The following is a 15,778-nucleotide window of genomic DNA, read 5'->3' on the forward strand; positions in this document are numbered from 1 at the left end:
AAATGTCATTTTGCTCTCGGACTGTTCTAAACACGGGAAACATGCACCACTTTACAGGCATACTATAGACACCCCCCCCCCCCCCCCCCGGTACGAAATTTAAAGGAATATTATAATTTTATTGCTTAACTTTAAGCATTATTAAAATCACCGCTCCCGAAAAAAAGCGTCCATTTTTAAAACTTTTTTTTTGCATTGATACATGTCCCCTGGGGCAGGGCCCAGGTCCCCAAACACTTTTTATGACAATAACTTGCATATAAGCCTTTAAAATTGTCACTTTTAATTATTTACATTTGTGTCCCATAGACTTTAACGGTGTTCGTGTGTTTGAACAAATATTTTGCCTGTTCGCATGTTCTGGAATGCGAACTGAACCGGGGGTGTTCGGCTCATCCCTAATTATATATTAACAATCATGTTTGTACATATTTGGGTATACTGCTATTCTATTATGAATCATGTGGAATAATGTTATATTATGCAATTATTTTTATATTATGTGATTTACCAATCATGTTTATTATAATTCTGTATGTTACTTTTTGAGTTAATGTTATATTACCCAGTACTATGCCCTTCTGTACTAATAAATATTGTATTTACTAATATTGATTGATTGATTCTACCCCAATGATGTGTTTCATCTAAAATCCCATTACCCTCCTTTTTTCCCCTTTTCCCCTTCCTTAACAAACGATAGGGATGGAGACATATGTACTATATAGTCGTTGCCTCATTTAAAGTCCCAACATTCTTTTTTTTCTTTATAGACATCAAGCAATGGAGACACACACTTATGTATTTTGTTTATGGCATTGTTTTCTGTTAAATGCCTCATTTGCCAATATAGGTTATATTTACTGTTGGGTTAGTCTGCTCTGTCAATTTTTTGTCAGGTTAGTGCCTGGGGGTTGTTTTCATCCATTTCCAGGAGTTGTGACATGCACCGAGCTTTCCCTCACTCCCCCGATCTCATTGATCTTAGGATTACGGACATGCACTCAACTCACTGCACGTCGCCGCCACGCCCACACGTCGCAAGAGTAATGTCATTCTTTACGCCGCATGCTGACATGATGCTTTCTCCATCTGCGTACAGCACGCGGGAGGGTTTAGGCACCTATTTATGAGCGATAGCCGCTCGGATGTAGTGATGGGAAGTCCGGATCTTTAAAGTGAATCGGTTCATTTCGAACTGCTCACTGAAATGAACCGATTCAATGAATCGATTCTTCGGTTCACTTGCTGAGTCTACTGACAAGCAAGTGAACTGAAGCTCTGATTCAACCACATTAAATGATTAAAATCATAAGAGTGAATCACACAGAAGGTTGTCAGGTCCTGGGGACGTTTACTTTGATTTAGTTGATTGGCGCAGAGCACAAGCCTATTGTTGTCACATTAGCTCAGTGTCATGAATTTTGGTGATACACAAACAGCTGTGTTAGGCTGGGTTCACACTTGTGCGATGCGGGAACCCTGCAATTCCACTACGGGTTCCTGCATCGCACCTGACTCACACAACAGTTTACAATGACATATGCGAACTGCTGGGGGAGTGTCATACAATGTTAATGACACCCCCATTTCAGCTCGCATTTCGCACTGCAAAAGTGTCAGTTTGGACATGAATCGGATTGCATGGGTGCCATGCGATACGATTCTGGTGCGGACCAAAAAAAGGGTCCTCTGTGAGTTTAGTCCAAATGCGATACAATTTCAGCCATACTATCTGTATGGCTGAAATTGCATTGCACGGACATCGCCTGTGATTTGCACTGCAGTGCAAATCGCATGCGATTTTGCACGATGCAGCAGTGTGAACTGGCCCTGAACCTAGGTTTCCTCAAATTTGATGGATAGCAATGTTAACTGTGAAGTTGCCCCAGAATGCAGTTCACATGCACACAAATCCCGCTTTTCATTTAGGCTCTGTTTCCACTTGTGCAACTTGTCCTGCGACTTGGGACTGCAAAGTTGCATGACAAGAAGTACCCGATTTCCAATGAGCACCATTCATATCTGTGCGACTTCAAGTCACAGCGACTTCAAAATAGTCCCTGCACTACTTTGGTCCAATTTTATTGTGACTTGAGGTCCCTAAACCTCCAGAATACACAGGCATTGCTTCAAGTCGCGGCAGAATCGTGCAACTTTCAGGCTTTTCAGGCTAACGCAGCCTGAAAGTTGCACAATTCTGCCGCAATTTTGATGCGACTTTAAAGCAATGCCTGTGTATTCTGGAGGTCTATGGATCTCAAGTTGCATCAAAGTGGGACCAAAGTAGTGCAGGGACTACTTTGAAGTCGCACAGATATGAATAATACTCATTGGAAATCATAGAGTACAAAGTCGCAGGACAAGTTGCACAAGTGGAAATGGAGCCTAAATAAAAAGTGGATTTTTGTGCATGTGAACTGCATTCTGATGGGCCAACTTCACAGTTAACATTGATAGCCATCAGATTTGCCCGTAGCCTTTACAGCGCATGCTTAGTAATGATGATCAGATTTTACTACCACTACCATGGGCGAAGTACCCCTGGTAGTAAAATTCAATCGTTAAGGCTATTTTCACACTTGTGTGACTTGAAAGTCAAGTGCTTTTGCCATGATTTTTGCCATGACTTGAAGCAATGTCTGTGTAATCTTGAGGTCTCTGCCACAAGTCGCATCAAAGTCGGACAAAAGTAGTACAAAAACTACTTTGAAGTCGCACAGATATGAACTGAACTCGTAGGAAATCACGGGTTATGACTTGCAGTCTCAAGTCGCAGGACAAGTCGCACGAGTGTGAAAGGGCCTTAGGCTGTCCGTACCACCTTATCACTGCTGCTACCTCATTGGTTTAGTGTATTGTTTTACTGGTGGTGACTTGTGGTTCTTTCAGTGTACTGGGTTCTAAAAACTGATATGATTATTTAACTCTGTAACTTGTATGATTCTTTAACTCGGTAACTTGTATGATTCTTTAACTCGGTAACTTGTATGATTATTTAACTCGGTGTACTGTGTACTCCTGACTCTTGTTTTAAGTTTGTATCCAGTTCCTGAGTGTCACTGTGCTGTGAGTCAGCTGATTGGTTGCAGGGAGGGGCCGAGGTCTCTCACTCTAGGACAGTGATGGCGAACCTTGGCACCCCAGATGTTTTGGAACTACATTTCCCATGATGCTCATGCACTCTGCAGTGTAGTTGAGAATCATGGGAAATGTAGTTCCCAAACATCTGGGGTGCCAAGGTTCGCCATCACTGCTCTAGGATCATATTACCAGGCCTGCTCTACTGTGTACTGAGTGCATAGTGAAATGTTTCAAACGAATCAGTTCACTCAGATGAATCGATTCATCCAGTTCACTGAAAAGAATCGATTCAAAAGAACGATTCGTTCATGAACTGGACATCACTACTCAGATGTGGTCACGTCCCTTCTACCAGCATGTAGCATGATGTTGGTGGGGCTCTGCTGGCGAGCTGGCTACCATCCACCACTACTCCTTGATGAAGTACATATTCTGTTCCTTAACGCTTTCCTGTCACACTTATACATCACCTTGGACCATATGCTTTATTTCAAGTCACGGGTAATCTAATTGCAGTAGTTTCTTGTACAGGTTATGTGATGGGTATTCACCTTTCTTTCGAATCATTCACTCTCTTTCGGTGACACATCAAAATTCTTCATTGTACACCTGGTTTGTCCTTTAGGGCCTACCTTACTTTTCACACTTGGTTCATTCCCCCTCTCCCCCTCCCCTTTTTGTCATCTGCCAAGTCAGTTACTTTAAATGGCACATCAGTCTATATTATATGCATGTTATTTTTATTTTAAAGCGGTAGTAAACCCGCAATTTTTTTTTTTTTTAAAACCTGCAAAGCAAAAGGCATAATGAGCTAGTATGCACCGCATACTAGCTCATTATGAAATACTTACCTTAGAACGAGGCCCCGACATCTCGCCCGATCCACGCCGAGGGAGCCGACATGCTCCCTCGGCGTCTCTTCCGGGTATCGCGGCTCCGGCGCTGTGAGTGGCCGGAGCCGCGATATCGTCACTCCCGCGCATGCGCGCGGGAGATTTAAATCCGGCCGGACGAGCGCTGCCGGATTTTCACGGAGAGAACCCCCTTGTGCACATGCGCCGCTGCAGTCAGCGGCGCATACCGAGGGGAATATCTCCTAAACCGTACAGGTTTAGGAGATATTTTTTTTACCTACAGGTAAGCCTTATTATAGGCTTTCCTGTAGGTAAAAGTTAAAAAAGTGGGTATACAACCACTTTAATGGCACATCAGTCTATATTATATGCATGTTATTTTTATTTTAATGGCACATCAGTCTATATTATATGCATGTTTATTATTATTATATGCATGATAAGAAGCCCCACAGGCTCATATCCACTAGTATTCATTCACTACCATAGTTTCTGATGGGGGATTCCTTCTTATAAGATGTCCATTCACAGATGGTTTTTGCCATTCTGTCGCCACAGTGCTATCACCTGAGCTCCCGGGGGGATGTTTCTCCCATAGTGCCTTCAATCCATTATAACATTCTCTTGTATTTACTAATATTGATTGATTCGTTCTACCCCAGTGATGTGTTTCATCTAAAGTCCAATTTCCCCTTCCTTTACTATCTGTAATGCTCACCTATATACCATATCTGTAATGCTGACCTACTGTATGTACCCTATATGTAATGCTCACCTATATATCCTAACTATAATGCTGAGCTATATACCCTATCTGTAATGCTGAGCTATATACCCTGATCTGTGAGGCTGAGCTATACACTCTGTCCTGTGATGCTGAGCTGTATACTCCTAACACTATGGGTGGAAGCAAATGGAATACAGGGGATTTTGTGGGTGGATTTTATAATGGGGTGGGGCTTATGAGAAGTGGGGGATCAACAAGGAAGGATGGAGTCTGGCGCCCCCGCATCATAAAACTTCACCAGCTGCCGCTGATCTGGAAGCACCCTCACAGGTAACTGGGAGATCACTTGCCACACTATTAAAAAGCACTGTAACAACCAGTTCCACTGGTGATTACATTTACCCGGCACAGCTTGCACTACCTGGTTCCACCCATTAGTACCATGCAGCACCACCACATCCAACTGTAATGGAGAGACACAAGTATACAAGGAATGTGCTTTCACCAGTTCAAGCAGTTCCACTAGCATACTTGTCATTTTAATGCACTCCACAACAATATGCAAGACCTTTTTAGGGACCTTTCCCTTATCAGAGACATGGAGGGGCTCATTCACTTCAGCTTGAGAGGTGGAGACATTTAAAGGGGCCTCCACCTCACTGGAGGTACCCATTACAGCCTTATGCTCCCCCGAAGCGATGTCAGACTTATGTCTCCCACTCATCTCCTCTAACTCAACAATAAGCCTCTGCAAGTCAACATTCGTTACATTGTCACCTTGACACTTGACATTCAGCGGTTGGGCTGTGTCCACACCTTTGGGGGCACTAATAACACACTCAGCTGTGTATTTTCAGCTTTGGCCAGCTGATTTAACCCCTTACCAACTGGGTTACATATAGGGTGAATGGACTGCTCCCACACACTCTCACAGCATGGTGCAGACCAGTCTGTTCCTCATTATTAGTGAACATGTCAAAATCATAAGTACATATATCATCAGCAATACCTTTATCATCAGTATTCATAGACATAACAGTGTTTATAAGCTTTATCAGGCTGTTTTTTGGTCATAACGCACTGCGCCCTGTGTGCCACTCAGCACACCACCCTTCCTCTTCAAAGGGATTCTTTTGCCCACTAGGGTAGCTCCACATTTGTCCTGGAAAACCACGTGCCTCACCACTGAGGGCTCCTGGGAGGTTTCCCTGGGCATCTCTGCAGCACCTGTCACTAGGGAACGCTGCACACAAACTGTATTGGTCACCCCTAGGTTATCATTCCCAGCATTCTGCTGGATTACACCAGTCACATACAGAGTCCTCAAGTCTTTTTGAGTCCTTAACCTCAATTTTTTCACCTTCTTCAGATCTCCCAGTAGGACACACTCCCACTTCACTAGGATCAGTCCCACAAACTGCAACAGTCTTAACAATTCCTGTAGCTGGTGTCATAGTCTTCACTTGAGTGTGAGGTCTCATGCCGCGTACACACGACTAAACTTTCCGGCAGAAAAGGTCAGACGGAATCATTCCGTCGGATATTACGATCGTGGGTGGGCTTCATCTGACTTTTTTCTTCAAAAATTCCAATGGACCTAGAAATAGAACATGTTTCAAATCTGTACGACGGAATCAATTTCAATCGGGAAAACTGTTCGCCTGTATGCTGGTCCGACTGACCAAATACGACGCAAGGGCAGCTATTGGCTACTGGCTATTGAACTTCCTTTTCTAGTCCCATCGTACGTCATCATGTTCAAAACTAACGGACTTTGGTCCGTTTGTGTGTGGGCAAGTCCATTCGGTCGGAAGTCCATTGTAACTCCATCGAAAATCCGTCGGAACTCCGTCGGGAAGACCGTCTGACCTTTTCTGCCGGAAAGTGCGGTCGTGTGTACACGGCATCACATGTGTGGTGTTTCCACAGACTGACTTCCCCATGTAGTTATGAAGCAACACTGCAGCCTCTCAAGATCCACTGACACCCCCTGCAGGTAACAGAAGGTCCCTGTTGCTAGGAGTAACAGCAGACTTGCACTACAAAGACAGTTGGCTATATCTCACACAGAATGAAGACTGTTGCACCCTCCATTCTGGGCTGATCAGAGGCATAACTAAAACCTTCAGGGCCCCGGTGCAAGAAATCATGATGGGCCCCCCTTCCATCCGAGCCCCAATTTTGGGAGGGTGTCCATGGATATCCTCCCAGAACTCTGCTTCCCGCATGCCCCCTGGGATGTGCATCCCGAGCAATCACAGCGGCCCTTTACCATGTGATCAGCTGATCACATGTAAACAGACTTGCCAGTTATCCGCAGCCCTTTCTTTCCACACTGTGTCTGCGTGAGGAAAGGACTGCCGTTAAAGTGGTAGTATACCTTTTTTTTTATTTTTACCTACAGGTATAATAAGACTTACCTGTAGGTTAAATTAATGTCTCCTAAACCTGTATGGTTTAGGAGATATTCACTTTGAATGCAGCCACTGACGTCAGCGGCTCATGCGCTGTGAAAGTCCAGTGGACGCTGTCGGAACTTGCTGGAAAGAAGACTCCCACAAGGTGACCAGGATCAGATGGTGACACCTCGTTCTAAATTAAGTATTTCATAATGAGCTAGTATGCAGTGCATACTAGCTTATTATGCGTTTGCCTTACAGGGTTTTTTTTTTTTTTTTTTTTTTTTTTTTTTTTTATGCAGGTATACTACCACTTTAAATGTCAAGAATGTCAGTAAATTGTTTACACTGATACTCAGTGGCATCTATCAGATCTCATTAATGCCGCCATCTCTGCTTTGTTATCTTTACCTTGGCAGAGGACCTTGTTCTAAGACTAGGAACAGAGTCTAGACTCAGAAGGTTGTGTGTGTTCTAAAATCCAGGCTATGGAGTTGCATTGTGTCCTGCTAAGGCCAACCATAACTCAACTCTACCTGTTAATAGATCTATAGCTGAAGGAAGGCGGCACAGTGTACTATTACTTTTGCTTTATTCCTACTTTTGGATTTTTACTTGACTGTGCAATAAGTACATCCCTCACTGTTGTGTTGGATATTAATGATTTTACCTCTGTGCTTCTCTTTTGATTAAATGTGATATTTTTTATTAATTGATTGTATTTATGTTGAGTACCACTGAGCGCTGATTTTAAATTCTATTCACGTGAACCTCTCTCCGGAAGTTTTTTCAGCTGCACTGGATACCACTCGGAATCACTAGTTTTTAATCTGGCTTTGATAGGTTGTCTCCAATAAAGCTGGCCATACACTGTGCAATTTTCTTATTCAAATTCCTTTGGGTTTGCCTTCAGCTGTGTGGTACAAGGGCTTGTCTGATTTCACACACATTGAAGGTGTTTAGATTTGGCCTCATATTGTGTGGTTTTTGAAAGATCTGGGGGAGATCCATAGAGAAGAATTGTATGGTGTATGGCCAGCATAAGACCAAAAAATCTTAGCGCTGGAGTTTTGTGTTGTCTGTTTATTAACTCGTGGAACTCTGCTTTAATCTTGAAGAATGTCTAAAACAGGCCTGACCAAAAGTGTAAAAAGGAAAAGACTAATCTTGCTGCATCGTAGAAACAGTAGGAATGGACAAAGTTGCATTCAGAATTTTATTAATGGCCTGTAGGGTACATGACTAGTGTAGTCTGAATGTTCCCCATATACTATTCCTTATCTATTAGAAACGAGACCACACCATAGGTTGGAGTAAACTGGCCACAACAGCCTTTATTAAACATAACTCAAAATTACTCCAATAACTTGTAAATATGAAAATATATAAATATATAAATATATATAAATATATAAATATAAATATAAATAACTTTATTAACATTAAACCACATTTTAATTAACATTAACTGCCCATTCTGGTGATCTCTGACGGTGACCACACTTAAACCAATACCCAATCACTGCGGTACACCTGACCAACTTCCCAAAGGCCTCCACCTGTGACCGGTCGGAGACAACTTCCGCCAGTGAACATAACCGTATTCCCTCCAACGTTCAGGAATACCCAGAGGGGCCGATCGTTAGATGAGCCCCCCACACCCTCAGATCCCTTCTGAGTACCTGTCTACCGTCAGAAACCACCAGAAAACACACCGCCAACACGAAAAACTTTCAGCTGCTGTGACAACCGATGAACCTGAAAAAGAAGAAAAAGACCAGCAACAAAACACCACAAAACAAACACATAACAATAGGGCGGGAGGGTGGGAAAAACTGCCTCCTCTGTGTCACACTGGGCTCCGAATGATTCCTTAAAGCCACACCTCTCCCTTTTATGTGACCCCTCCCCTACACTGAACTTGTTTCCTGCAAACCTTTTCCTGAACTCCACCCATAAAGCTTAACCCTCTGTGTCCCTCATCCACACTGTCATGTCCAGCACTCCTTATATCATTGCATTCTTAATCCGTGCTTCTCTTGACTAGTGTAGTCTGAATGTTCCCCATATACTATTCCTTATCTATTAGAAACGAGACCACACCATAGGTTGGAGTAAACTGGCCACAACAGCCTTTATTAAACATAACTCAAAATTACTCCAATAACTTGTAAATATGAAAATATATAAATATATAAATATATATAAATATATAAATATAAATATAAATATAAATAACTTTATTAACATTAAACCACATTTTAATTAACATTAACTGCCCATTCTGGTGATCTCTGACGGTGACCACACTTAAACCAATACCCAATCACTGCGGTACACCTGACCAACTTCCCAAAGGCCTCCACCTGTGACCGGTCGGAGACAACTTCCGCCAGTGAACATAACCGTATTCCCTCCAACGTTCAGGAATACCCAGAGGGGCCGATCGTTAGATGAGCCCCCCACACCCTCAGATCCCTTCTGAGTACCTGTCTACCGTCAGAAACCACCAGAAAACACACCGCCACAGCCCGAAAGGGTGACCCCCTCAACCTTGAGGGCCGCCCCACACCCGAAGAGCTTTCTGTATGCCCTCCTGTAAGCCAAAGGACCAGAGGTCAATCCCCACATCCGATAGATGAACGCCATCCCGCCTAAGATAAAGCCCTACATTCACCTCCAATTCCCTGTGTCTTACCACAATGCCCCCGTTCTGCACTACAAACCGCCCAACAACCTTATTAACCCTAATCCTAGTTTTCTCGAGGCTGGCTAAAGACCTGGCCCCCCGCCACACCGTTCTGGCCACAATGTCCGACCACACCAAAATGGTGCCCGGGAACAGGACTCGCATGCGCAACACATCAGCCTTGATATCCGCCAAAATGTCCTTCACTTTCCGAACTCCCAGGTCATTGCCCCCCGCATGAACAACCAGCACATCCGGGGGCCTATCCCTCAAAGCGAAGCGCTCCACCTCCCTCATGACACGCTCCCACCTCATGCCCGGGAAACCCAACCACATCACCCTAGCTACCTCCCTGGGGATACCCAATTGCCTGCCTGCTGGTAGAGAATCACCTCTCCTGGCCCCCCAGCAGACGTACGAATGCCCCAGGATCCAAACGAGGCGTTGAGAACCTCCATCTGGAATGAAAACAAGAGAAATAACACAACAACCAAAGGAATGTTACAAGCACAGTCCTCCCCCCCATAAATCCCACAGCAAACAACCCCCAGCCGCACCCTCCTTACCCCAGTAGCAACTGCGGCCGGACATAGGACCGGAACCTCCGGGACTCCCATCTACCAATCCGGCGCACCACCGCCTCCTCCAGCCCACATCGAGCCGCTTCCGTGGCCGCCCCAATCCGAAAAGAGTGGGACGCGTAGTCCCGCTCATCCAAACCCACCGCCCTCAGGCATTGCCGAAAGACCGACACAAATTGAAAACGGGATAGAAAAGAGCCCTCCTCGTGCACCAAAAAGGGGCCCGCCCCCACCGGCCGTACCGCCCGGAAAGCCCGTACCGCCGCCACCGGGCACACTACCGAGCCCGGCAGGGCGAGCAGCGTAATCGCCACTCCCCTGCCCCGTTGATCAGTCTTAGACCTACGCAACCGTATACTCACCCGATCCGCAACCACCTGCACATCCTGATCCAACAGACCCCCAGCCACCCGTTTTGAGCGACACACCAACTCCCCAATCCTAAAAGCCCCATAAAACGCCAACGAAAACGCTGCCGTAAACAGAACGGTCTCGTAAGCAGACGAGCAAACGTCCACCAGCCGAGAACAAATTGCCACCAAATTGTCAAATGACACCGGCCGGCGCGCATCCCTACCCTTCCAATCCCTCCTGTACCCTTTCAACGTTTGCCTAACCCAAAAATCCTTCGTCCCGTCCGGCTCCCCCCACAGTTTGAACAAAAAGGCCAACCCCGCCAGCTTCCGCTCAATAGACGCGGGAGACAGGCCCGTCTCAATGTTCCGGGCAACCCAGTACAATACCACCCAGCGCCGGTCGGAGCCCCGACCAGCCACTCCAACCTCCCGCAGGAACGCCTACCATTCCGCCCACACTCTAGAATAAGCGGACCATGTAGCCTCACTCAACGACCTTTTTAACCAACCTGCGGCGATTCCAAGGGAAGTTCCCACATCCACCCGGGGCATGGCGCCCCCGACTCCTCCGCTCCCGGCGCCAGCTGCCGGAACTTGTCCCACTGAAAACGAGAGAGCGAGTCAGCCAGAGAATTCTCCACCCCAGGTATGTGCACAGCATAAACGTAAACATTGAGCCGCAAACAGCGAAAGACCAGGTGTCGCAGCAGCCGGATGACCGGGGGGGAGGAAGCAGTCATCCGATTGAGGACCTGGACCACCCCCATGTTATCGCAATTGATGCGCAACTTCAAATTACGAAACTCCGCCCCCCACAGCTCCAATGCCACCACTATCGGGAACAATTCTAGCAAAACCAAATTGCCCAACAACCCCGCAACCTCCCATGAGTGTGGCCAAGGTTCCGCACTCCACCGACCCCGGAAAAATGCCCCATAGCCCGTTGAGCCAGCCGCGTCAGTAACCAACTCCACATCGAAGTTGCTCACTGGCCCCGACATCCACATAGCCCGCCCATTATACGACTCCAAAAATTCATGCCAAGCCCGCAGGTCCTCCCGGTGTTCCCTTCGCAAACGCACAAAGTGGGTAGGGGCGGTTACCCCGGCCGTGGCCCCCGACAGCCGTCGGCAGAACACACGGCCCATAGGGATGATCCGGCAAGCGAAATTCAGCTTGCCCAACAGGGACTGCAGGGCCCGAAGCTGAACCTTCGGCCGGCCCTGCATGCCTGCCAACTCCGCCTGCAGATCCCGTAATTTATTCTCTGGCAAGCGACACTCCATTGCCATAGAATCAATCACGATTCCCAAAAAACTCAATTCCGTCACCGGGCCTTCCGTCTTATCCCCCGCCAACGGCACCCCGAACCTGCCCGCAATGTGCTGCAACGTGGACAGAAGAATCGCACACACATTGGAGGCAGGCGGGCCCACGCACAGAAAGTCATCCAAATAGTGGATGACCGACTCCAGGCCCGAAACATCTCTCACCACCCATTCCAAAAATGAACTAAAAGCTTCAAAATAGGCGCATGAAATGGAACAACCCATGGGCAGGCACAAGTCCACATAAAACTTGCCCCGCCAATGGCATCCCAACAGCCGGAAGCTGTCCGGGTGGACCGGCAGAAGGCGAAACGCCGATTCCACATCCGCCTTGGCCATGAGAGCCCCGCGACCATACCGCCTGACCCACCGTACCGCCGCGTCAAAAGACGTGTAGGAAACCGTACACGCCTCCGGGTCAATGAAATCATTGACCGACCCCCCTTTCGGAAAAGACAGGTGATGAATCAAGCGAAACTTCCCCGGCTCCTTCTTAGGAACTACACCCAACGGGGAGACCACCAGGTCCCCCCACGGCTGCACTTCGAAAGGACCACCCATCCGGCCCAGCGCCACCTCTTTACCCAATTTGTCATCCACAACCCCCGGGTGATCTAAAGCCGATCGCAAATTCCTGGCCACCGGCGGCACCCCTCCCAGAGAACAGGGAATCCTAAAACCGTCCCGAAAACCCAGAATTAACCCCCGCGCCGCCGCACCATCCGGATACCTATTTAGGAAAGGAAGCATCCTTCCCAGGTTCACCGGCGTCATCCCTTTTGTGACCGGCGGCACTGGCACGCTGACCTTTTTTGAAACAGCGAGACAGGGGGTGGGTGCCGCCGCACCCGGAGCACTCATGCTTGAAGCGGCACGCGCCTCCGAATTTACAAGCCCCTTCATTAAAGGGCCAGCACACCCCCCACTTCTTTCCGGCCGGCAGTCCCGAGGAAGACGCACTCCCGGCCCCCCCCTGAAGAAACGGAGTGGGCGCCCGCGGAGCAGACATAAGCCTCATCCAGAGGCTTATGTCCTTGTGATCCCACCGCAGGTCAGCCCGCACTGCCTTACGCTGACGAAACTGCTCATCATAGCGCAGCCAAGCCAGCCCTCCATACACTCGGTGAGCCTCCCCAATCGCGTCCAGGTAACAAAATAACGCCGAGCAATGCTCGGGGTTCTTTTCCCCTATCACGCTAGCCAATATAGCGAACGCCTGAAGCCAATTTGCAAATGTGCGCGGGATCAGCCGATACCTACGTTTTTCCTCGTCGTCCTTCTTGGAACTGTCCGGCTTAACCCTGTCCAAATTAAATTTCTCGAGGGGGAGCAAGGAGAAAATCTCCACATACTCACCCTTGCCGATCTTGTCCCGCACCTCCTGCTTCAAATGCGCCCCCAATGGGCCTTCGAAACAAACATAGACTTCGCACCGGGCAGCATCCGCGATCCTAACCAGGTCAGACCGCGCCCCCGGGTCCGCAGGCACCGGGGGGACCCCCGAGCCCACAGCCCCTGCCTCCGTGCTCCCCGACACCGCAGCAGGCGGTGCATCCCGCGCAGGAATGACCTCCGCCCCCCCGGCCCCCCCCACAGTACCCATCCAGGGGGCCACCTGAGGCGACCCGGAGCCCCCCAGCAAACTTACCAACCAGGGCCTGCAGCCCCCCCAACAGCTCCTGCAACTGACCTGACGGCCCCCCCGGGGCAACAGGCCCCGCCCCCTGCGCTGAACCTGCCGCAACCCCCCCCAATACGTCCCGGGATCCCGTGGGCACCGCACCCCCCTGCGCCACCCCCATCAGATCCCGCAAGGCATCCGCCAGCAATGTAGACTCCCGCAACTTACCCGGGCCCCCAGGGGCCTCGGCGACCGGTACCGGTCCGGGTGTAGAAAAGGACCCCTCCTCCTCCTGGGACAGCTCGCTCTCCGAACCGACCTCTCCAACGCGCACCGGGGACGCGGCAATCCCCCTGTGCTCCGCGCGGTCCATCCGGTCCCTGCGATCCGGGACTGCAGGCAATGTCCTCCTCCCCCCGCCGCCCCCGGCATGCCGGCGTCTAAAACCAGCCCTGCCAGGCACCTTGGCAGCCTTCTGCGACCCACCCTCCCCCCCCTCCGGCATGCGACCCCCCCGGAGCGCCCCCCTCCCCCCCACCGCGCGGATGCTGGCCCCAGACCCAGCCTGCCGCAGATCCCCCGCCACGTGCACCCCCCCCCCCTTGGCCTGCCGACCCAGAGCCATCCACACTCCCCCCCACCTCCACCGGGCCCCGTGCGGTCCCGGCGCCATTTACATGCGGCCGTGAAGCCCCGCCCCCCTCCGTTCGGCGGCGCAACGACCGCCCGGATCGGGGGGAGCCGATAACCTGCCGTTTTGCCGGGGGGACCGATCGGTCCACCCCCGGGCTCCGGGAGTCACGAGGCGGCCGAGGAGTAGGCCCAGGAGAAAAACGCGCCGGAGGCCGAGACCTCCGCGCGCGCAGTGGAACCTCACCTGTCCCGCCGCCGTCCACATCGCCGTCCGTCAGGTCCCCCACACGTTCCCGCAGCCAGTCCGCACCGTGCACCTCCGCCGCCCGTCGCAGCCGCGCGAAGAGTCCCTCGAGGTCCGCCATAGCAGAGGAGCAGCGAAAAAACTGCCTCCTCTGTGTCACACTGGGCTCCGAATGATTCCTTAAAGCCACACCTCTCCCTTTTATGTGACCCCTCCCCTACACTGAACTTGTTTCCTGCAAACCTTTTCCTGAACTCCACCCATAAAGCTTAACCCTCTGTGTCCCTCATCCACACTGTCATGTCCAGCACTCCTTATATCATTGCATTCTTAATCCGTGCTTCTCTTAGTGACAATTGATTACATACAGAGAAGGAAATGTGAGGATATAATCAGTGTTTCATTATGTAGTTATTGTACACTAGGTTGAATAAATGAGAGGCATTATCATGTGGTCATTGTATCATATGTTGAATCAATAAATGTGATTTGCTAACAAACAAAGCCATTCATTGCTGACAATCCACCATTTGTAACTAGAGATGGGCAAACGGTTCAGCCCAAGCATAAGTTCACAAAGCATTGCGGCACTGAACAGTGCATTGCAAGCCCTGGTTGGCTGAAGCAGTGAAAGCTTCAGCCAATCAGGGCACAGAGCACTGTAAGCCATTGTACACACGGTCAGACATTTCGATGGAAAATGACCGATCGGACCGTGTTGTGGGATAATCCGACCATGTGTGGGCTTCATCTGACTTTTTCCGTTGGAACGTCCGTCCAACAAAGTTATAAAAATCTAAAAATGGATATAAAATTTTCTGACAACATGATCCGATCAGACTTTGTCCGATCGTTTGAAGAAACAAAGTGCCACGCATGCTCAGATCAAATTCCTAGACCAAAGCTATTGGCTACTAGCCTGAACGTTTTCCCATCGTAACTAAATAGCGTCATCACGTTACGAACGATCGGATTTTCCGACAACTTTGTCCGGCCGTGTGTATGCAACACCAGTTTCGGACAAAATGCATCTGAAAAAATCAGACAGCTTTCGTTGTCGGAATGTTCGACCGTGTGTACAAGGGCTAAGAGTCATGATTGGACACAGTCATCATGACTTTATTCAATCATGGCTCATTCCCACTCCACAGTATAAAAGTGTTTTTTAAATGGCAGGTATTTTCAGTGTGATTTCGGCGTGGAGAGAGATAGAACAGGGCTCTGTTTAGTGCTATTAGTTAGTGTGCTATAATGTGCTATTT

At 48.9% G+C, this 15,778-nt stretch overlaps 1 long non-coding RNA gene across 2 annotated transcripts; it reads right to left on the reverse strand.

Moving 5' to 3' along the window:
* Window positions 1-8,345: 8,345 nt before the first annotated feature.
* On the reverse strand, window positions 8,346-14,694 carry LOC143964505 (uncharacterized). 2 transcript variants are annotated; one of them, XR_013271154.1, is made up of 3 exons: window positions 14,517-14,694; window positions 11,200-11,292; window positions 8,346-10,211 (listed from the first exon to the last, which is right to left on the reverse strand). It is a non-coding gene; the product is annotated as an uncharacterized LOC143964505 (long non-coding RNA). The 2 variants fall into 2 exon arrangements; XR_013271155.1 differs by lacking the exon at window positions 14,517-14,694 and adding an exon at window positions 13,868-14,102.
* Between the last annotated feature and the right edge of the window lie 1,084 nt (window positions 14,695-15,778).

Source organism: Lithobates pipiens, unplaced genomic scaffold, assembly GCF_037356315.1.
Source record: "Lithobates pipiens isolate NorthernLeopardFrog02 unplaced genomic scaffold, aLitPip1_a1.2 Scaffold_8, whole genome shotgun sequence".
NCBI classification, from domain to species: Eukaryota; Metazoa; Chordata; class Amphibia; order Anura; family Ranidae; genus Lithobates; species Lithobates pipiens.